The sequence below is a fragment of the Rhinoderma darwinii genome, chromosome 6 (genome assembly GCF_050947455.1).
Source record: "Rhinoderma darwinii isolate aRhiDar2 chromosome 6, aRhiDar2.hap1, whole genome shotgun sequence".
Classification (NCBI taxonomy): Eukaryota; Metazoa; Chordata; class Amphibia; order Anura; family Rhinodermatidae; genus Rhinoderma; species Rhinoderma darwinii.
The window spans coordinates 42111383-42136392 of record NC_134692.1 but is presented as its reverse complement, the minus strand read 5'-3'; the positions used below and the strand labels follow the sequence as shown (position 1 = coordinate 42136392).

At 45.1% G+C, this 25010-nt stretch overlaps 1 long non-coding RNA gene and 1 pseudogene across 1 annotated transcript in view; one reads left to right on the top strand and one right to left on the bottom strand.

Annotated features, from left to right (window-relative positions):
- LOC142655442 (uncharacterized) overlaps positions 1 to 16162 on the top strand; it is a 28543-nt gene extending 12381 nt beyond the window's left edge. Inside the window, exons 2-3 of the long non-coding RNA XR_012849491.1 lie at positions 12655 to 12783; positions 16109 to 16162. This is a non-coding gene — a long non-coding RNA (uncharacterized LOC142655442). The remainder of the gene's footprint in view (positions 1 to 12654; positions 12784 to 16108) is intronic.
- Positions 16163 to 23308: 7146 nt separating this feature from the next.
- LOC142656279 (UDP-glucuronosyltransferase 1A1 pseudogene) lies at positions 23309 to 24517 on the bottom strand (annotated as a pseudogene).
- Positions 24518 to 25010: the final 493 nt, after the last annotated feature.

The window sequence follows — 25010 nt, the reverse complement described above, 5'->3', positions numbered from 1 at the left end:
CGCTCAGGCAAGGATTAGAAGGCCAGGGGCCTTCTTATAGACCAGGAAATCGTGGCAGTTGATAGTGATGACAATTTCCTAATTGCGCGCGCTGGCCCTTTAAGGCCGGGCGCGAGCGTGCGCCCGCACCCTACGGGACCCAGCCGAACGGAGCGGAAGTGAGCGCTGGCATCTCCTAGGAGGGAGACGGAGACCAGCGCTCACAGATCCATGGCTGCGGGCGTCGGGAGGTGAGTAAACCCGACGGCCCCCGGCCATTGACGCTACACTAGGTAGTATGATTTGGCACTGTAGGACCCAGGTCAGAGCATCGGCAGCGTGGGAGGTCACCAGAAGCTGACCTCGGAGAAAAGAATCAGCGTCGGCCAGGAGGAAGAAGTTTACAGTGGCGCTAACGGGGAGGGAAGTGCATTGCAATCACTTTATTTAGTGGGTACAGTCTGTCTAGTACAATTTTGTCCCTTGCAATTTCTGCTCCAGTACTGTGGTAAATTATAGGTACTGCTGCAGTATTTTCAATCGCCAGCCTCCTCTCTTCCTTTTGGTGATATTTTCCTCATTTACTTTAAAGGACAGAATGGATTTTTCTTGGCCAATCCTGGTGGATAAACAGTGCCAGAGGTGCAGCTGCTTGTTTGTGCCACAACTGTTATTGGGGTCGTGGGTAGGTTTTGGCCAAACAACAATTTAACTAAAAATTATCTCTCATGATGAAAAAAAATAACAGACTTGACAATGTGAGGTCCCTAGGGCATATTATATGTATTCCAGATTATAAATCATCATCGGTGAAGCAGTTACTATATGATACTATGACCTGGATATAGCGGTATCTCATTGTGAGATTGAGAAAAAAGTTAATTCTTTAACCACTATCATAGTCAGGAACTCACATGAACCTTCAGGCAAAGGTTATCTCAGATCTCTGCAGGGAACAGAGTTCACCATTGCTGATGATATGGCCAGGATTGTTCTAGGGGAGAGTGCACATGAAGTAAAGGATTAGTCAATTAGTTCAATATTTTAGGTTGGGGCTAGAACTCGACTTTGTGTTGTAGTGAGCGATAAATCACTGTCGTTAGGAATGAATTAGGCCTCATGCACACGACCGTAGCCGTGTGCACGGCCGTGATTTTCGGGTCGGCCGGCTGCGGACTGTCAGCGGACTGTCAGCCGCAGGCCGCCCGCACATGCACATGGCCGCGGCCATTGTTTTCAATGAGCCCGGACCGCAGAACCGGGCCGTAATAAGACATGCCCGTTCTTTCTGCGGTCCGGGCTCCCGGGCCGTGCACGGACCGCAAAAACTACGGTCGTGTGCACGGCCCCATAGAAAAGAATGGGGCCGCAATTCTCCCGTGGATTTTCGGGGGAATTGCGGCCGCAAAAACACGGTCGTGTGCATGAGGCCTTAGGCTACAGCTAATTATATCACTAGAAAAAAATCGCCATGATAAATCGCTGTCCATAGGAATGCATTGAGTATCTTGAAAATCTCTTCAAAATCGCTTTCGTAGTGATTTATTTTTTAATCGCTACTTACTGAGATTTCAGATCTACATACTTATGATACTCTTTATTGTATTGCAACTGTTATTTCATAAAAGGGCCATCGATTTATGAGCATGAACTAATGCATGTAAAGTCATTTTTTTAAAGTGACGTAGCTCCATTGTTCCTCTAGGGTGGTGGATATACACCATAGCGATATCCAGAGAAGGTCCTTATACGCTTTTTCCTCTTTGTTCGCATAGTCACAATACAATTGATTTTATTGAATGTATAAACATGAGTGTAATTGTTTGCTTCAAGTTTTTTACTCTCTATGAATGTTATAAGAATACTATAGCAAAATACATGACTTAAGGTATGTTTGATGCTTCCGCTATCTACGACCTTACACCCCCCAAACCCCAATAAGAGACCACACATGAATTTTGGTGTAAAGGCCACAGCAGCCATTTATTAAACACACCTTTTTTCTGATAAAAGAGCATAACCATAAACACATCATAACTCCATGATAACATCCTGCTCTATTTCCCAACTCCAGATATAGGATCCTTGAAGGCACTTCAATCATTAAACTCCATCGTTTCCTTATTAGGTCTGGACCTCTTACCCTACAGCCGTTCTGCACCTGACCCGAGGGCACCAACCATGTCCAAGACCTCTCTCTCCCTTCCTGGGGACCCTGCCCATCAGGAATATATATGAGCTGGGTAACCACTCCCCAGCCCCTCCAATACTATCCCGGGTTAAACGCCCCGAGTTCTCTTCCAACAATCTCCATTGTTGCTTCTCCTTCTTACCATTACGTGCCTCCAAAGACCCCTCCTCCTACCGCCACCGCTACTGTGACAAAAAAAACAAAACCCCAACCGACAAATTCCCATAAACAGGAGAAAAATACTGGGAGGGCGGGCGGGACAAAACTTTCTCCTGTTGTCCAGCGGGAAAGAGGGCTGCCTCTTCCCCGCATGGACTTATATACTTTATTCTCCACCCACCATATATAGATACATTTTGCCCCATGCCCCTTTCACATAACCCTCCAATCCCTATAAATATAGCCTAAAACATAATACCTAGAACATAATAGCCTAGAACTCCCAAACACCTAGTCATGCGCTTCCTTCATTACGGCTGCGCCTACATTACGCTGGGCTTACTTGACTTAAGGTATGTTTGATGCTTCCGCTATCTACGACCTTACACCCCCCAAACCCCAATAAGAGACCACACATGAATTTTGGTGTAAAGGCCACAGCAGCCTTTTATTAAACACACCTTTTTTCTGATAAAAGAGCATAACCATAAACACATCATAACTCCATGATAACATCCTGCTCTATTTCCCAACTCCAGATAAAGGATCCTTGAAGGCACTTCAATCATTAAACTCCATCGTTTCCTTATTAGGTCTGGACCTCTTACCCTACAGCCGTTCTGCACCTGACCCGAGGGCACCAACCATGTCCAAGACCTCTCTCTCCCTTCCTGGGGACCCTGCCCATCAGGAATATATATGAGCTGGGTAACCACTCCCCAGCCCCTCCAATACTATCCCGGGTTAAACGCCCCGAGTTCTCTTCCAACAATCTCCATTGTTGCTTCTCCTTCTTACCATTACGTGCCTCCAAAGACCCCTCCTCCTACCGCCACGACAATCATGTGTGACCCCTTACACATGATTGTCCCTCCACAACTGCAGGGCTTTTTCCATGCCCTCCTTGATGTCCAGGGTCCACATATCAAGACCCACCTTGTTTAAGTGAACACCATCCGCCCTGAGGAAACCTACCTCTCTACCCTCCAACTCCTTATGCTGCACCACAACACCGCCATTGCGTGCCACAAACCTGCCAACTACCTTGTTGACCTTTGCTCGCGCTTTATTCAGGCTATGTACGGAACGTGCCTGCCGCCACACCTTGCGAGCCACAATATCCGACCATACAATCACCACTCCTGGGAACGCCGACCACAACCGCAAAAGGTCGATCTTCACATCCCTCACTAAATCCCTGGACGACCGAATGCCCAAATCATTGCCGCCAAGGTGCACCACTAAAATATCAGGTGCCCTGTCCAAACCTGCATAAAATTGTACCTCCGGTAACAGCCTACACCACAGCATGCCCCGCAGGCCCAACCATCTGACCTGCACCTCTGCGTGATCCAGGCCCAACTGTCGTCCGGCCGGACGAACATCTGCACACACACCTCCCCAGTGCACGTAGGAGTGCCCCATGATCCAAATCAAGCAGGGACCTGCACCTAAAACAACACAAAACAGCAACGTAACTACTCCATATCCACCTCCAGCACATCTTATCACCACCGCCTCAAAGCAAGTGAGGCCGCACATACAACCTATATCTGTCTGACTCCCACCTACCGATCTTCTTAACCATCGCCGGGGATAAACCCCACCGAGCTGCTTCCGTAGCTGCACCAATTCTAAAGGAATGAGAGCTAAAACCTGCTCCACCTCTGCCAGACAACAGGATGCATTTTTTGAACACCTGTGAAAACTGGAATTTTGACAGAGACAACCCATCTGCATGAACCAACAAGGACTCCGGCCCCTCAGGCCTCACTGCGACAAACTCCCGAAAACAGCGGACCGGGCACACCCGCGACCCTGGTAACTCATACAAACGCACCACAAAACCTCTCCCCTCCTGATCTGTCTTAGATCTACGAAGCAAACAAGAAAGGCAGGAGCCATCCAAATCCACATCCGCGTACAATAAACCCCCTGCCACACTCTTACTGGCCGACACCAACTCCGATATCCGGAACGCCCCAAAGAAAGCCAAAGAAAAGGCCAGTGTAAATAGCCGCACTTCAAATGCTGAAACACAAACCTCCCTCAACAAATCACAAATCGCTACCAACAGCTCAAATGACACCGGCTTCCTGAGATCCCTAACTGCGGAACCCCTCCTGAAACCCTTCATTGCCTGCCGAACCAGAAAGGACTTAGTCACGTCCTCCTCACCTTTCTTCTTAAACCAAAAAGCCAAGGCCGACAAACTCCGAGCAACCGTTGCTGCAGATGCCCCCTCACTGTACGCATTTCCTATAAAATACAACAAACACGCCTGCCGATCTGCAATACCTGCCTGCGCATTATCCAACAACGCCTCCCATACCTGCCATACGGCACTGTACCTCTGCCACGTAACCGCACTAACCGACCTTTCCACGAGCGACATCGCCATTGTCACACCACCTTCCACAGATGCTCTGGACACGGCAGGCCATGAGACTCCGCCCCCGGCGCCAGCAGACAAAACCTGTCCCACTGTTGACGAGAAAGGGAATCAGCCACAGAATTCAGCACCCCAGGAATATGCACTGCCACAAAATGCGCATTCAACATCAAACCTCTCAAAACTAAATGTCGCAATAGTCGCACGACTGGCGGAGAATTAGCTGTCTGCGCATTAACAGCCTGAACCACACCCAGATTGTCACATACGAAACGCACTCTCCGGTCCCGCAGGCAATCCCCCCACAACTCCGCCGCCACCACAATCGGGAACAATTCCAGCAGAGCCAAGTTACGGACAAAACCACATTCATGCCATGTATCAGGCCAAACTCCTGCACACCACTGCCCCTGGAAATAAGCCCCAAATCCACAAGCACCTGATGCATCAGTATACAGCTCCAAGTCCACACTAGACACCGGCTGATACATGAGCACCAACCGCCCATTGTAGCTCTGCAAAAACTCCCCCCACACCAACAAATCAGCTTTCAACTCCGCCGACAACCTAATGAAATGATGAGGGGAATGCACCCCTGCGGTAGCACTCGCCAATCGCCTGCAAAACACCCGCCCCATGGGCATAATCCTACAAGCAAAATTCAAATGCCCCAACAAGGATTGCAAGTCCCGCAATTGTATCTTCTTCCTGCGCAGCGCACTCGCCACCAACTCTCTCATCTCCAGCAACTTATCATCAGGCAAGCGACACTCCATATTATCTGAATCAATCATGATTCCCAAAAACTTAATGACCGTCGTGGGTCCCTCAGTTTTTTCAGGCGCCAGAGGTACCCCAAAATCCATTGCCACTCTCTCCATAGTATGTAACAATCCTGCACACACATAGGTACCCGGCGGCCCGATAAACAGGAAATCATCCAGATAATGCAGGGCAGATTTCACCTGCGCCTCCCGACGGACCACCCACTCCAAAAACGTGCTAAACATCTCAAAATAAGCGCATGAAATGGAGCAGCCCATCGGGAGGCAACAATCTACAAAATATTCCTCCTGCCAATAACATCCCAGCAAACAAAAACTATCCGGATGCACCGGCAATAAACGAAAAGCGGCCTCAATGTCAGTTTTTGCTAACAGAGAGCCCTTCCCGTATTTCCGAACCCAAACAACCGCCGCATCAAAGTTAGTGTAACTGACCGCGCACAATGCCGGATCAATGCCGTCATTCACCGACTCGCCTTCCGGATAAGACAAGTGATGAATAAGGCGGAATTTATTCGCCTCCTTTTTTGGAACCAAACCTAACGGGGAAACCCGCAAATTCTGAACAGGCGGGCAGGAAAACGGACCCGCCATGCGGCCCAACGCCACCTCCTTCAGCAGCTTATCCGTAACCAGATCAGGCCGCGCCAAAGCAGACGACAAATTACGGACTACCCCATCACGTCCAGCTGACGTACAAGGAATCCGAAAACCTACTGAAAAACCTAACCACAACAACTCCGCCACTTTCTTATTTGGATAGCCCCTTAAAAACGGGAGCATCCTTTCCACCCTCACCGGCGTCGCCCCTCTTCTGCTCAGCATCTCCCTGCCTGCCCTTATGCTTCTTGAAGCATCTGGACAAACCATGGGCGCCTCCGCAACCGGAGCACTCGTGCTTATATCTACAGTCTGGGCCAAACTTGCAATGCCCCTCATTGTACTGCCAGCAACACCCCTTTCCTGAGGATCCTGACCGACCCGCTGCTGACCCCTGACCGCCGGCCGTATCCCGAAAGGGCTGCTGACCCTGTTTTGGCGCAGACATCAGCCGCATCCACAAACTGATATCTTTGTGGTCCCATCGCAATGACGGGCGCACCGACTTCCGTTGACGAAACTGTTCGTCATACCGCAACCAAGCGTTACCGCCGTATACACGATACGCCTCCCCTACCGAATCCATATAACAAAATAACGCCGAACAGTTCTCCGGCGCCTTCTCACCCACCACACTAGCCAATATAGCGAAGGCCTGTAACCAATTCGCAAAAGTCCGAGGAATCAAGCGATACCGCCGCCGCTCCTCCTCCTCCTTCTTACTTTCATCCGGTTTCCACCGGTCCAAATTAAACTTTTCTAATGGCAGCAAAGAAAAAATCTCCACATATTCATCTTTCCAGATCTTTTCCCTAATTTCCACCTTCAAATGCGCCCCCAGCGGGCCCTCAAAGCACACATAAACCTCGCCTTTTGCCGCATCCGCCAAACGCACATCCTCCACCACTTTCTTAACTGTACTAGCCGCCGCATCCACCGCTTTTTCCACCGCCACTACGGCACCCACAACCGGCGCCACGTCGCTAACACCCGCAATCCCTGCCGCAGCCGCACCAGAAATCGCCTCGTTAGCAACTGCACTCCCTACCGCACTAGCAGACGCCTCACTAGTAGCGCCCCATACCCTCGCTGGCGACTGCTCTACGCCTGGCACAGTTCTCATAAAATACTCCTGCATCCCTCTAAACAACAATTGCATCTGTGACATTGACAACATCCCCCCCACATCCCCCCCACACATCCCCGGCACCACATCCGTGGTAAACTCACCCGTACGTCCCTGAGGTGACCTCCCAGCGGACGCGTCCATCACTCCAGATAATCCAGGCGTCGGTCGTGACGATCCTGGGGAGTGGTGCTCCTGCACCCCACGCTCCCCGTAGCTCCGCACACTTCTTGTTGATGAAGCTCCAGGCCCAGCAGAACGCGGCCCGTCCACGGTCCTGCCACCCGCTGGTGGCGCGACATATCCAGCCACGATCCTGCCACCCGCTGGTGGCGCGACATCAGCCTGACAGCCCTGCCGATCCAGTCCTTCTGCAGGGCTGTCAAACACAAATCTTCTTGTCGCCGCTTGTCTTGCAGACCGCTGCCCCCCCTCGTCCGGATGGGGCCCGGCGTCACTCACCGAAGCTGCCCGTGTCCTTCCGGTCGCTGTCGCTGTCACACGCCTCCCTGCTCCTGCAGGAGGCGATCTCGCTCCCCATCCAGAGGCCGCTCGCCTCTTCCTATGTGTCGGTCTTGCAGTCCGGACGTCAGCATGCAGAGCTCCTCCGGCACCTGGAGCATCGGCGCCGGAGAAAGCCGTCACTTCCTGTGATGCGCGCGCATCCGGTCCCGCGCGCACATCCGGTCTTGTGCGCGCATCCGGTCTTGCGCGCGCATCCGGTCCCGCCTCCACTTCCGGCGTCGTTGTTTGAGACAGGAGGGAGGAAGATGGCCGCCGCGGCCCCCCCTCCTGTCACCTCCGATCTAGCCCGCCTGATGGGATTCCTCCCAGACCTCCGCGGACCGTCGCCAGGGTGCAGCTCCGGACCAGCAGGAGGAGGAGGGTCCCTGGAGGGGCTCCCTCGGCGCCGACCAGACCGAGGTGCATCTGCAGAAGAAGGCCTCTCCTGAGGCCCGGAACGCCCGCTGCTGCGTCCCTCACTCTCCTCTCCAGCCGCTGGAACCGGAGGGAGAGCCCCGGCAATCAGCGCATCCAGCCATCCCACGCCGTGCTGCACCGCTGCATCCCGGATCCTGGCCATCGTTGTCTCCATCGCCGCTTCCATCAGGTAAGTAGAAAATATTAATCTGTATATTTGTCTTTTAAATATAATAACAGGACAAAACTTTCTCCTGTTGTCCAGCGGGAAAGAGGGCTGCCTCTTCCCCGCATGGACTTATATACTTTATTCTCCACCCACCATATATAGATACATTTTGCCCCATGCCCCTTTCACATAACCCTCCAATCCCTATAAATATAGCCTAAAACATAATACCTAGAACATAATAGCCTAGAACTCCCAAACACCTAGTCATGCGCTTCCTTCATTACGGCTGCGCCTACATTACGCTGGGCTTACTTTGTTTATTCTCAACAGATTGTCGTAAAAAAGTCTGATTAACAGCCCGAAATGTAATATGTACTATTTATAGATTGCTATAAATAAAACGATATTCAAAAAGCAGGGGCGTAGCTAGGGGGGGGCAAGCGGGGCATGTGCCCCGGGCGCTGTTCAGAGGGGGGCGCCAGCGCCCCCTCTTCCTGCACTATAATTGTACCTGTGTCGCAAGGACACAGGTACAATTAGAAGCAATGAATGACCGGGTACGTTCCGTGCCCGGCCATTCAGCGCCTCTCCACGAATGAAGCGACTGGTACCTTTTGTACCAGTGACGCTTCCGTCGATGAAAGGCGCTGACTGACTGGCAGGGAAAGTCATCCTGCCCAGCCAATCAGCGCCTTTCATAGACGCCGCGTTCAACCCCCAGGAGACCTGCGCAGAAGAGCGCAGGTCTCCATGGCTGCCGGACGGCGTGGGAGCGGGAATAAGGTGAGTTTGAATTTTTTTTTAAATTGTAATAGACGTGTGGCTGTATCTGCGGGGGGACTTTGTCTACACGGGGGACTTTATCTACGGGGGTGTCTATCTACAGGGCTGGGCTATATACAGGGGGACTATATCTACAGGGCTGGGCTATATACAGGGGGACTATATCTGCTGGGCTATATACAAGGGGACTATAGCTACAGGGGGGCTATATACAGGGGGACTATATATACAGGGGGACTATATCTGCTGGACTATATACAGGGGGACTATATCTACAGGGAGGCTATATACAGGGGGACTATATCTGCTGGGCTATATACAGGGGGACTATATCTGCTGGGCTATATACAGGGGGACTATATCTGCTGGGCTATATACAGGGGGACTATATCTACAGGGAGGCTATATACAGGGGGACTATATCTGCTGGGCTATATACAGGGGGACTATATCTGCTGGGCTATATACAGGGGGACTATATCTGCTGGGCTATATACAGGGGGACTATATCTGCTGGGCTATATACAGGGGGACTATATCTACAGGGAGGCTATATACAGGGGGACTATATCTGCTGGGCTATATACAGGGGGACTATATCTGCTGGGCTATATACAGGGGGACTATATCTTCTGGGCTATATACAGGGGGACTATATCTACAGGGGGGCTATATACAGGGGGACTATATCTACAGGGCTGGGCTATATACAGGGGGACTATATCTACAGGGGGGCTATATACAGGGGGACTATATCTGCTGGGCTATATACAGGGGGACTATATCTACAGGGGGGCTATATATAGGGGGACTATATCTGCTGGGCTATATACAGGGGGACTATATCTACAGGGCTGGGCTATATACAGGGGGACTATATCTGCTGGGCTATATACAGGGGGACTATATCTACAGGGGGGCTATATACAGGGGGACTATATCTACAGGGGGGCTATATACAGGGGGACTATATCTACAGGGGGGATATATACAGGGGGACTATATCTACAGGGGGGCTATATACTGGAGTGGGCTGTCTATAGAGCACCATATACAGGGGTGGGCTATATAGTATATAGCCCCCTGTATATGGTGCTCCATAGATAGCCCACCCCAGTATATAGTCGCCCTGTAGATATAGCCCACTGTAGATATAGCCCCCCTATGTATAGCCCACCCCTGTAGATATAGCCCCCCTGTCTATAGCCCACCCCTGTAGATATAGCCCCCCTGTGTATAGCCCACCCCTGTAGATATGGTCCCCCTGTAGATATGGTCCCCCTGTAGATATGGTCCCCCTGTAGATATAGCCCACCCCTGTATATAGTATCCCACAAATAGCTCCTCCTATAGTGCTCCACAGAAAGCCCACCCCTGTATATAGCCCCCTTGTACATATAGTCCACCCCTGTATATAGTGCTCCACAGATAGCCCACCCTTGTATATAGTATATACAGGGGTGGGCTATCTGTGGAGGCCTATATACAGGGGTGGACTATCTAGTGGAGCACTATATACAGGGGTGGACTATATGTACAAGGGGGGGGGCTATATACAGGGGTGGGCTATCTGTGAAACACTATATGTAGAGCACTATATACAGGGGGACTATATCTGCTGGGCTATATACAGGGGGGCTATATCTGCTGGGCTATATACAGGGGGACTATATCTGCTGGGCTATATACAGGGGGACTATATCTGCTGGGCTATATACAGGGGGACTATATCTACAGGGAGGCTATATACAGGGGGACTATATCTGCTGGGCTATATACAGGGGGACTATATCTGCTGGGCTATATACAGGGGGACTATATCTTCTGGGCTATATACAGGGGGACTATATCTACAGGGGGGCTATATACAGGGGGACTATATCTACAGGGCTGGGCTATATACAGGGGGACTATATCTACAGGGGGGCTATATACAGGGGGACTATATCTGCTGGGCTATATACAGGGGGACTATATCTACAGGGGGGCTATATATAGGGGGACTATATCTGCTGGGCTATATACAGGGGGACTATATCTACAGGGCTGGGCTATATACAGGGGGACTATATCTGCTGGGCTATATACAGGGGGACTATATCTGCTGGGCTATATACAGGGGGACTATATCTGCTGGGCTATATACAGGGGGACTATATCTACAGGGAGGCTATATACAGGGGGACTATATCTGCTGGGCTATATACAGGGGGACTATATCTGCTGGGCTATATACAGGGGGACTATATCTTCTGGGCTATATACAGGGGGACTATATCTACAGGGGGGCTATATACAGGGGGACTATATCTACAGGGCTGGGCTATATACAGGGGGACTATATCTACAGGGGGGCTATATACAGGGGGACTATATCTGCTGGGCTATATACAGGGGGACTATATCTACAGGGGGGCTATATATAGGGGGACTATATCTGCTGGGCTATATACAGGGGGACTATATCTACAGGGGGGCTATATACAGGGGGACTATATCTACAGGGGGGCTATATACAGGGGGACTATATCTACAGGGGGGATATATACAGGGGGACTATATCTACAGGGGGGCTATATACTGGAGTGGGCTGTCTATAGAGCACCATATACAGGGGTGGGCTATATAGTATATAGCCCCCTGTATATGGTGCTCCATAGATAGCCCACCCCAGTATATAGTCGCCCTGTAGATATAGCCCCCTGTAGATATAGCCCCCCTATGTATAGCCCACCCCTGTAGATATAGCCCCCCTGTCTATAGCCCACCCCTGTAGATATAGCCCCCCTGTGTATAGCCCACCCCTGTAGATATGGTCCCCCTGTAGATATGGTCCCCCTGTAGATATGGTCCCCCTGTAGATATAGCCCACCCCTGTATATAGTATCCCACAAATAGCTCCTCCTATAGTGCTCCACAGAAAGCCCACCCCTGTATATAGCCCCCTTGTACATATAGTCCACCCCTGTATATAGTGCTCCACAGATAGCCCACCCTTGTATATAGTATATACAGGGGTGGGCTATCTGTGGAGGCCTATATACAGGGGTGGACTATCTAGTGGAGCACTATATACAGGCGTGGACTATATGTACAAGGGGGGGCTATATACAGGGGTGGGCTATCTGTGAAACACTATATGTAGAGCACTATATACATGGGTGGGCTATATCTACAGGGGGGCTACATACATGGTTGGGCTATCTGTAGAGCTCTATATACAGGGGTGGGCTATATCTACAGGGGGCTATATACAGGGGTGGGCTATCTGTAGAGCACTATAGGGGGAGTTATTTGTGGGACACTATACAGGGGTGGTCTATATGGGGGCACTATCTACAGGGGCTCTATGGCAGGCACTATCTACAGGGGGCTCTATGGCAGGCACTATCTACAGGGGGCACAGTGTGTGTGTGTGTGTGTGTGTGTGTGTGTGTGTATGGGACACGGTGTATGGTGCTATTATAATTAGATGTGCAGTGTATGGCGCTATTATATTTAGGGGCGTAGTGTGTGGTATAATGATAACTTTATATTTATTTATAGGTGCAGAAATGTTGGAAAAGTGAGAAGCTGAAGACATGTGAGCGGCAAACTGCAGAAATGGACCGGGAGAAGTCGTCATAGAGGTCTGGACCAAATGGAGAAAAAGAACCAGAATCTGAGACGTCACCGGTGAGTCACTCAATGTAAATGTTCACTCTGCCTCTAATCAGTAATGTAGTCACTGTATGATCTGCAGCGAGATGATTATGATAGGATTTATTTTTTGTGAAACGGCATCTCCCAGCATATCCTTACCATTGTTCGGGCCATGCTGGGAGCTGTAGTTTTACGCCGTACAAACCTATACGGCAGGGGTTGCACTAAATTGAGCTGTATTTGTTCTGGGACTGTATATATGTACTGAGCTTGGTTCTGGTGTTGTGTATAGAACCATATTGCTTGTGAAATGTACAAATAATTTTATGCTCGCGTTACATAAAAAGAAATGACACGTCGATTGGTAGAGAAAACAAACACGGCGAGGGGGAAGGAGATGTCGGGAAAGAGGTTGGGGGGGGGGGGCGCCAAACTGAATCTTTGCCCCGGGTGCTGGAGAACCTAGCTACGCCTCTGCAAAAAGCAAGTTATACGAGTGTCGAGTTCTATATTTATATATGTTTTCTCACAGCATTCCACTGTATTAATAAGTCCAGTTCCCCCTGAACTCCCTATCACTAATAAATTGATGGCCGCTGTTCATTGTTGCCTCTAAACTAAGGGTTTTAAAAATGATAGAATTAAAAAATCCACGCCCTGCAAAAAGGTAGGCTAGATTTACACTGGGCCGGCGTTGGGGGGGGGGGGCAAACTGGGTAATTGCCCAGGGCCCCCATCCCTAAAGGGGCCCACTCCATTAGCATTGCTGGTCATCTGCCCGTCCGTGAAATTAAGCGGGCGGGTAGATGAAAAGCAGTAACTGTCAGGTAGAGAATCTCTACCAAAGAATCAGCATCGTGGAGCACTGCCGGATCGCCGATATTATCACTGATAATATCGGCAATCCAGCGGCGCAGCACTCCTCTGTGCTGATTTTATGGGAGAGACTCTCTCCCTGAATGTCTCCTCCGAGTCCTGGCACGCACACTAGGTCTTCCTGACGCTGTCAGCATCACGACGTCGTGTACGCTGGGCAGCGTCAGGACACAGTGAACTGGCGCCCAGAGGGAGTATAGCAAGCAGGAGTGGAGGAGGTACATTTATACATAAGCAGCAGCATACTGCCATAGAATATTATCTCCAAGGTCTGATTTATTTATTTTATTTTGTGGACAAAGTAACTTAAATCTGGGGTTTGATTCTGAGCAAGGAGGAGGTACACATAATATGTGTGTAGCATACACATATCCTATGACTTTCCACCTTGCTCACAATCAAACCCCAGATTTAAGTCACTTTGACCACAAAATAAAATAAAAATATCAGACCTTGGAGATAATATTCTATGGCAGTGTGCTACATTCATACAGAATCTGAATACATGTTTTTGCAATAATACTATGGAGCCAGGCCATATAGTGCTAAAGACTGAGAGCTGCATATATATTCTTAGATCTCGTTTACATTTGCATTGGGCTTCCGTTTATGGGTTACGTTAGACCTTTCCATCGGGGGTGCCCATAAACGGAAAGCCAAACGGAAACCATAGCTTCCGTTTGCATTACCATTGATTTCAATGGTAATGCGTTCGTTGCAGTTGGTTTCCATCCCGTAAGGTTTCCTTTTCTTAGCGGAAACAATAGCGCGGTCGACTACGCTATTGTTTCCACTAAAAAGAATGGAAACCTTATGGAACAGGGACAAATTGAAACCATTTGCAACTAAAGCTATGGTTTCTGTTTGGCTTTCCATTCATCGGTTCCTCCGACGGAAAGGTCTAATGGAACCCATAAATGGAAGCCCGATGCTGATGTGAACAAGGCCTTAAAGGGGTTGTTCGGGCACGGACAACTGATAATCTATCCACGGGATAGGTCATCAGTATATGGTCGTGGGGGTCTGACACCCGGACCCTGCATCGATCAGCTGCTCTGACTGCCTCCGGGCACAGCAGATGGCTCCGGACACAGAATAGCGGCTGAGCTGCAGTACTGCAGCTCTGCTCCTATTTAAGTGAACAGGAGCAGATTTGCAGTTCTGCAGCACGGCCGCTGTGCAGTGTACGGAGCCATCTGCACTGGTTCCGTACACTGCATAACATCCGGTGACCGGAGGCAGCCGTAACAGTTGATCAGTGCGGGGTCTGGGTGTCGGAACCCCATGAACATATACTGATGACCCATCCTGTGGATAGGTCATTAGTTGCCCGTGCTAGAACAACCCCTTTAAGTACTATATGGCCTGGCTGCAGCAGTTGTCTGGTCTGGGGTCTGAATATTTTTTTTAAAAACTCTCTGTTATTGTGACATATATTATCTATGGAATGAATATACTAGTATATTACTGCACTAATACTATGCAGCCAGAGTAAAGTAATGGAAGAGAAGTGGTTGGTGTTCTGCAGACCAGTGAATGTGAATAGGGGACCTGATTAATCCCTTCCCTCCGCAGCCATTTTTCAGATTTTCACTTTTGTTTTTTCCTCCCCACCTTCCAAAAGCTATAACTTTTATATTTTACCATCGATTTAGCCGTATGAGAACTTGTTTGTTGTGGGACGAGTTGTAGATTTTCGTGGTACCATTTATTGTACTATATAATGCACTGGGAAACTGGCAAAACATTCTTTGTGGGTGGAATGTGAAAAAAAACTGTGATTCCTCCATTTTTGGGGGGATTTGTTTTTACAGCGATCACCGTGCGGTAAAAATGACATGTTAACTTTTTTTCTGTGGGTCAATACGGTTACAGCGATAGCAAATGCATATTTGTTTTCATTTACCGAATTGACTGAATGTAACTAAGTTGTTGGTACGTTATTTTTAAATTTGGGGCCCCTCTTGATATTTTGCCAAGTCTCTCATTGGGAGCTCATCAAACAAAATAAAAAAATGCATGTGAAGAACTGCAACAAAAGCGCACAGTGTGAACTTAGTGGTGGGGATGTTACTGGGCTCATTCAACTAATAAGAATGTTTTAACTCTTTCCTTTCTATGGCGCGCAGCCATTGATGTACAGTATATATACTACACATCACGGCCAACAATCATTAGTGAGGGGGGGGGGTGAGAGCTAGGCTCATATATACAGTGGACTCAGAACTATGTGTCCACTGTATTCTTAGATATTGGCTATTATACAAATAACACAATATTTTCTGAATACATTTTAATAATAGCTCTGCATGCAAATAGGAAAGCATATTCTCATGACAGTTTTTCTTTAAATAATGCTGAATAAGTCTGATGTGCTGCTACTACTACTACTTTAGCGGTATAGTCAAGTATTTTTAAAAGTCACTATGGTGTTCACTTGGGATTAAATCTAAATTATTGTCTTGTCTTTCATCAAAAACAGATTTCATGTGTAAATAGAATGCTCCTATGTTTCTTTTTCCTCCAAGAATCAAAGGTAAGGCACATAATATCTTTATAACGTAACTAACATATTTTGTATGAACTCTATGTAATAAATATGTAAAAAAAATATTGAACTTCTCATATTCTACTACTGGAAAACACTGGTCTAGTTAAACTAAAAAAATCTCTTAAGGAAATTGCAAGCAGAACAAGATTGGGCGGCTCGGAGTAACACAATTAGCATAGCTTTTTTTTACCTGGTTAAGAAGATTCTTGTTGGCACAGTTGATGCCTCCAATAAAAATCATATTTGGCATAACAGGCAATTAAAAAAGTAATATCTTAGTACGACTGAAAAGGTCCAAAATGGTGACATCCCTGTGCAGAAATTCATATGCAATGTAAACAAATGTAGCATAGAATACATTACAGGTAATAGATTCAATTGATCTTAGTAGTAGGTTTATCATTATTTGGCTGAAGGCCATCGGGTCAGTATAGGTAGTGAAGAATCTGGGCACAGGAAGGTGGGCTAGGAGATTGAGCTGCTTCCTGATCCACTGAAAATAGAGCTGCTCGCATGAAAAATACAGAAGAAATAACAAATTGTTCAGCAATCATTTCTCCACATGGGAAAACAGGATCACTCTGCATAGAATCAAAATTGCCCTTTCTCCTAATGCTTGATGAGAGTTTGATTCTTGAGAAAGTTCTCACAGGTAGCTATAATAAGGTTGGTAGCATTTATTTGGGTCCCAAATGTGGAATCAGATATTTATGGCATATCCCATGGATTTGGCATAAATCTCTGAGATGGGAATACCCCTTTAAACTGGCCGACCATATACAATTTAATCTTTCTGGACATGGGGGAAATGGAGACAATTTCCAGACAAAAAAATTGGGGATATCAATGAAAAACTGGATATGGGGGAAATGGGACACCGGAGTTAATTGCAATCAAACATGAATTTATAATTAATTGAATAAGGCTATGACAATTCTTGCATTTTCACTGCTGCTGGGGGACTTTTGGACTTACCACAATAAGGCTGTATTCACAGATGCAAATTTGATGCAGTTTCATTTATTAAACTAGAAATATTCTCCTAGACTTGAGGAAGATAAGACTTTTGCGTACATGCAATATCAACCACTGTTAAAATTAAATTTTCACCACATGGCTTGCGATGTATTTTGTACACAATCTGAAGCACAGAAGAGCTTCATTGGCTTATACACATGGGAAATGACTTCAGGATGAAAAAAACATATAATTCGACTCACCTTGTTTAACTTCTGCTTCAGAGCACAGCTATGTCCTCCAATAAATATCATGCTTGGCATAAGTGGTTTAGAAGGCTCAAGAACATAATCATATTTATAGAAAAAGACCTCAGCCCGGCTAAACAGCTCAAATAATGTTACTTCTTTATGTAGGTATTGTGAGGCCAGTTTTGTATATTCTTTTTCAATTTGTTGGCAAGCTATGTATTCTATCCAATGAAGAAGCAGACTCTTAATACGCTGCAAAACACCATGTACATAATTTATGTTGTAGTAATTGATGTCTGGACACCTAGTGGCCATGTTACCCCAACCACAAGGTAACTTTCGCAGAAAATAAATAGATGGCAGGTGAAGTTGTTCTGCAAGAATTGGACCACAAGGAAAGAATGGATCCATTATAGCAACATCAAAAATGCTCTTTTGCAAGGAATGAATCAAAACATTATCATCTAGTAGATGCAAACAAGTATGGGAAAGGACAGATGCTATGTAAGTCATCCTTCTGGATTCTGTACTTATAGCACTCAGCAAGCTGCCCATCTGAGACTGATCGAATATATGTTCCATATACATATTAAGTCCAGGCTCCAGAAAAGGAGCTGAGAACATTTTGACACTGAGCCCTTCTGGGGAATCCATGATCAGGTTGTTCTTGGGTATGACCAACACTACGTTGTGTCCTTTTTGTTGTATTTTCTCCACCATGCTACGCATGTCCAGCCAGATATCAGGATCCTGGGCAATTACTAGTAAATTTCCACACTTCACAAGAGCAGGGAGACTCAACACCACGTAGATCCAAAGACCCACATTAGAAGAGAAAATCCGTGCCATTTCCAAGTACTTGGCAAGTCCAGCTAACCTTGTTCTCAGAATCAATTGTAAATGCTTTCTTACAAGTTTAGTTTCCAGTAAGGCAAAAAAAAACGATTTTAATAGTACGTAGTGTACATGAATGACTCAAACATGGAACACTCCCTTCTCTAACAGCAATTTATCACATATGAGATAGAGTAAGATAAATGCTCCATGGTTACCTTTAAAAGGATTAATTGTATTTTAAAGCAACGTCAGTTTCAGTCAAGATTTAGATTCTTGTATATCTTTTGTGTATGTTGAAAAGAGTGAAAAAGGTAATGCAAATATCTTTTGCGTTTGTGATGTAGTCTACCTTTGATGATAACATAAGCAACTTTCCAAATAGTATTGCCTAAAATAAAATCTACCATTTTGTGTTTACAGATCTTATACTGCCATATGTGTCTCCATGGTTACAGACTACAAACGAACCCGGAGTGTAGCCTGATCCTTTAGTCATGTGTTACTCTCTTCCATCTACCCCCTCTCCCACTGTATGTAAGTTAGCAAGAAGACTGCAGAATAAAGGCCCCTTTACACGGGCCAATGATCAGGCAAACGAGTATTCATATGAATGCTCATTCCCTATCATTACCCAGTGTAAATATGGCAACGATCAGCCGATGAACGAGCAAATGCTCGTTCATCGGCTGATCGTGTCGTTTATGCAGCAGAAAATATTATCGTTGTCGATGTGTAAACAGGAAGATGTGCTGTCAACATAATGGAAATGTGAAAGGAGGAAACAAGCGCAGGTCTACGAGCTGTCTCGTTGGTCGGTGTTCGTTGTGATGACCAAAATTGGCGGGTGTAAAAGGACCCTAAGGCCCTGTTCACACAGAGTATTTTGAGGGAGATTTTGACCTGCCTGCACTTTCCTGCCGCGGTTTTCTGCTGCATTTTTTGCCCGTCAATGGGCACGGGCAAAGAATGCAGCGAAAAATGCTTTTTCTGCCTCCCACTGATTTCAATGGGAGGTCAGAGGCGGAACCGCGGCATTAAAGGTCATGCCGCTTTTCTCTCCCCGCGAGCAGCTCGGGAAAAAAAATGCCTCCGCCTCCCATTGACATCAATGGGAGGCGGTTTCGGATGTTTTTTGGCACTGATTCCGACGTGGTTTCCGCATCAGAATCAGCGCCAAAAAAAATCTGTATGAACTGGGCCTTAGACTACACACAGAGATTGTTTATAGTTTATAACCATGTAGACACAGGTCTGTCTAGTAGATGTTTGCACAAAATTGTAAAAGATTTTTAATCAAAACTTTTTGCAAAGTTGCTTTATTTTCTATTTTGAATGTATTGGAACAATAAAGAAAATTGGTTGCAAATTTGTTTACACCCTGCGTGTGAGAGAGCCATAACTTTTGAATGTTTCAATTGATGTAACCCTCATCTTTCGCAAGACAAGTTATATTTTTAATGGCACCATTTTGCATTGAAAAACCTTTATTAAGTTATTATTTTGGGAGAGGGGATGGAAAGAAACAGCAATTCTGCAAAAGTTTTTGGGGTTTTGTTTAAATCGTGTTCACTGTGTGATATAAATTATGTTAACTTTATTTTGCAGGTCAGCATGATTACGCCAATGACAAATTTGTATAGTTTGTTTTATGTTTTAGCCCTTTTACATAATAAAAACACTTTTTAAAAAATAAATGTTTTTGTGTCCCCACATTCTAAAAGCCATGTTTTGTCTTTGTTTTGTTGTAGTTTTCGTTAGTACCATTTTGGGTACCAGTATTGATTAATATTTATTGCTATTTTTGGGCGGGGCTGAACAAAACACTGTAATTTAGCCTTTTTTTTTCTATTTAAAGTCTTTACTATTGTGGCTATACCATTTATATGCAGTTTGGTTTTTTTTTTATATTTTAATTTTTTCCATAATAAAGCATTTTATACGTGGGAATAAAAGCATGTAATTTTCTTTTTTACTTTGGATTTTTGTTTTGTATTTAACTTTATTTATCTTTTTTTTTTTTAGTCCCACTATGAGAGTTGGACATGCAGTCATTGAATCGCTTACATAATACTCTGCATAACTTCTGTATTTCAGTGTATTATGCCTGTCAGTGTAAAATGGACAGGTAGCCTATTAGGTCCTGCCTCCACCATACAGGCATACATAGGCATACACACATGGCAGACCTGGGGGCCTTCTTTAGGCCTCTGGATGCAGTGGCAACTCATTGGCACCCACACAATCACTTTATGGGGGCACCCATGGGGTGACAGAGGGAGCCCTCTCCCTCAGTATAACCACTTAGATGCCATAGTTGCTATTGACCATAGCATATGAGGAGTCACATGGCTGTGATCAAAGTAATTATTAATCAAATTGTTGCAGCAGTGTGTCAGCTATATTATACAGCTGACACCTGCTACGGACGGTGCTCAACCCACAATATATGTATAAACACACTGTGAACTTTGAGGTAGCTTTAATGGCACAATTTTATTTTTGTTTTTTGCACTGGAATTATTGTTACATAAATGTGACATTTTGTCACATCTTCTATTTGGAAAACACGTTATCAGATCTTGATGCCTTTTTTGGCGCAGTGATAAGGCAGGCACAGAAGTCCATATATAGCAGTCATGAATCATAAAAGAACAAAATATAAACCATTAAAAAATGTAAACATAATAATGCCCAAACAATCGACTGTGCATATATTCTAGATACAGACAAATGATAAATTTGCACCTGATTTAGAAGCTTTTTTTGAGCACAGTTGATTCCTCCTATGAAGATCATGTTGGGCATCGCTGGCTTTGGAAAGTCGAAGACAAAATCCATTCTCACCAGCCAAATGGCAGCATGGCTGAGAATTTCTTTCAAACTAACATCCCTCTTAAGATACTCAGTGACCAGCTGCTAATAGGGAGAGTAAAGTATATTACACATAACATTTTCAGTTAGGTCAAAGAAGAAATTCTTCACCCGCTGAGGAAAACTCATATGATCCGTCAAGCTGGTAATCATCCTTGGCACATATGATAATGGTATTGGACACTGAGAAGCTTTAGCATCCAGATTGCAGGGTAAGCCACGCAAGAAAAAAACAGAGGGCACAGACAAATGCTCAGCAAGTATCTGACCACAGGGAAGCATAGGATCTGTAAAGACAGCATCAAAAGTCATCGCCTCTAAGGACTGGATTAGCTGAGAATTGTTCAACAGTCGAGTACAAGCGTCTATCATAAGGGCACTTCCTTTTTTCATCTTTTTTTGGAGCATTAAGAACTTCTCCAGAAAAGGTCTTTGAGTGAAGACCTCATATGCGAAAGAAAAGAAACTGTCCTGTAGTTGTTCAAATGTGTAAGATACTGGGTAAAACTTTACTTCACAGTCTTGAGATGTCTGAAGATGCATGTTAATATCTGGTGCAAGAACTACAGCATGATGTCCTTTCTGTGTTAATATATCTACCACAGGGCGCATGCTGAGCCAGTGGCTGCCATCTACGGGCACCACAAGAAATGTCCCAGCATTAACAAATCCCACATGTCCAGAAGTAAACAACACAATAGTAGTCGTGAAAAATAAAGAGAGTTGCATTTGAGCCATGTCCTTTCTTCGTATCTGAGCAAAAAAACAACTTTTCTGCAATAGGCGTTTACACATTTGTACTCTAATCTGTAACAGCCTGTACTACGTCACAGAGCCATATAACAGGACACTGCACTCTGAGCTCTCAACTAAAGACTTCTACTATTTGTATTAGGCTGGGATTCCACAGGAGGTTTAACTGCGTTTTTATTGAAGTTTGTTACGACTTTCATGTGCTACTTAATTGCTGAAAAAAACGCATTGGAAAACCCGCATGTGTTTTACTGCAAATCATCACGGTTTTGCAATGCAGTTTTTGGACGTGTGGCTTTTAAAGGTGTAGCACATTAAAAACAATCAACAGAATTGCAAGAAAAACACCATAAAAATACCCTATGGAATCCCAGCCTCAGCAAGACAAGCCTCATCTTTCGCAAGACAAGTTATATTTTTAATGGCACGATTTTGCATTGAAAAACTTTTATTAAGTTTTTATTTTGGGAGAGGGGATGGAAAAAAACAGCAATTCTGCAAAAGTTTTTGGTGTTTTGTTTAATTCGTGTTCACTGTGTGATATAAATTATGTTAACTTTATTTTGCAGGTCAGTATGATTACTGTAATGACAAATTTGTATAGTTTGTTTTATGTTTTAGCCCTTTTGCATAATAAAAACTCTTTTTAAAACAAAAATCATTTGTTTTTGTGTCCCCACATTATAAAAGCCATGTTTTGTCTTTGTTTAGTTGTAGTTTTCGTTAGTACCATTTTGGGTACCAGTATTGATTAATATTTATTGCTATTTTTGGGCGGGGGGGGGTGAACAAAACACTGCAATTTAGCCATTTTTTTTCTATTTAAAGTCTTTTCTATTGTGGCTATAGTATTTATATGCAGTTTTTTTTTTTAGATATTTTCATTTTTCCCATAATAAAGCATTTTATACGTGGGGAAAAAAGAATGTGATTTTCTTTTTTTACTTTGGATTTTTGTTTTGTATTTAACTTTGTTTACCTTTTTTTTTTAGTCCCACTATGAGACTTGGACATGCGGTCGTTGGATCGCTTACATAATACTCTGCATAACTTCTGTATTTCAGTGTATTATGCCTGTCAGTGTAAAATGGACAGGTAGCCTATTAGGTCCTGCCTCCACCATACAGGCATACATAGGCATACACACATGGCAGACCTGGGGGCCTTCTTTAGGCCTCTGGATGCAGTGGCAACTCATTGGCACCCACACAATCACTTTATGGGGGCACCCATGGGGTGACAGAGGGAGCCCTCTCCCTCAGTATAACCACTTAGATGCCATAGTTGCTATTGACCATAGCATATGAGGAGTCACATGGCTGTGATCAAAGTAATTATTAATCAAATTGTTGCAGCAGTGTGTCAGCTATATTATACAGCTGACACCTGCTGCGGACGGTGCTCAACCCACAATATATGTATAAACACACTGTGAACTTTGAGGTAGTTTTAATGGCACAATTTTATTTTTGTTTTTTGCACTGGAATTATTGTTACATAAATGTGACATTCTGTCACATCTTCTATTTGGAAAACACGTTATCAGATCTTGATGCCTTTTTTGGCGCAGTGATAAGGCAGGCACAGAAGTCCATGTATAGCAGTCATGAATCATAAAAGAACAAAATATAAACCATTAAAAAATGTAAACATAATAATGCCCAAACAATCGACTGTGCATATATTCTAGATACAGACAAATGATAAATTTGCACCTGATTTAGAAGCTTTTTTTGAGCACAGTTGATTCCTCCTATGAAGATCATGTTGGGCATCGCTGGCTTTGGAAAGTCGAAGACAAAATCCATTCTCACCAGCCAAATGGCAGCATGGCTGAGAATTTCTTTCAAACTAACATCCCTCTTAAGATACTTAGTGACCAGCTGCTCATAGGGAGAGTAAATCATATTACACATAAAATTTTCAGTTAGGTCAAAGAAGAAATTCTTCACCCGCTGAGGAAAACTCATATGATCCGTCAAGCTGGTAATCATCCTTGGCACATATGATAATGGTATTGGACACTGAGAAGCTTTAGCATCCAGATTGCAGGGTAAGCCACGCAAGAAAAAAACAGAGGGCACAGACAAATGCTCAGCAAGTATCTGACCACAGGGAAGCACAGGATCTGTAAAGACAGCATCAAAAGTCATCGCCTCTAAGGACTGGATTAGCTGAGAATTGTTCAACAGTCGATTACAAGCGTCTATCATAAGGGCACTTCCTTTTTTCATCTTTTTTTGGAGCATTAAGAACTTCTCCAGAAAAGGTCTTTGAGTGAAGACCTCATATGCGAAAGAAAAGAAACTGTCCTGTAGTTGTTCAAATGTGTAAGATACTGGGTAAAACTTTACTTCACAGTCTTGAGATGTCTGAAGATGTATGTTAATATCTGGTACAAGAACTACAGCATGATGTCCTTTCTGTGTTAATATATCTACCACAGGGCGCATGCTGAGCCAGTGGCTGCCATCTACGGGCACCACAAGAAATGTCCCAGCATTAACAAATCCCACATGTCCAGAAGTAAACAACACAATAGTAGTCGTGAAAAATAAAGAGAGTTGCATTTGAGCCATGTCCTTTCTTCGTATCTGAGCAAAGAAAAAACTTTTCTGCAATAGGCGTTTACACATTTGTACTTTAATCTGTAACAGCCTGTACTACGTCACAGAGCCATATAACAGGACACTGCACTCTGAGCTCTCAACTAAAGACTTCTACTATTTGTATTAGGCTGGGATTCCACAGGAGGTTTAACTGCGTTTTTATAGAAGTTTGTTACAAGTTTTATGTGCTTCTTAATTGCTGAAAAAAAACGCATTGGAAAAACCGCATGTGTTTTACTGCAAATCATCACAGTTTTGCAACGCAGTTTTTTGACGTGTGGCTTTTAGAGGTGTAGCACATTAAAAACAATCGCCAGAATTGCAAGAAAAACACCATAAAAATACCCTATGGAATCCCAGCCTCAGCTATTAAGGTCATAAATGTAAGTCACTGCCCCTTATTATAGTTGTAATCCTCTAGTACCTAATTTTCTCTACATTTGTGGTGGTCTACACCCAGGACAACGGGTATTCAATCCTGAGCAAGAATAAAGACTTTGTCTGGGGTAATTATTTATGCATTGATTTTAATACAGTGTTTCATGTAAGAATCAG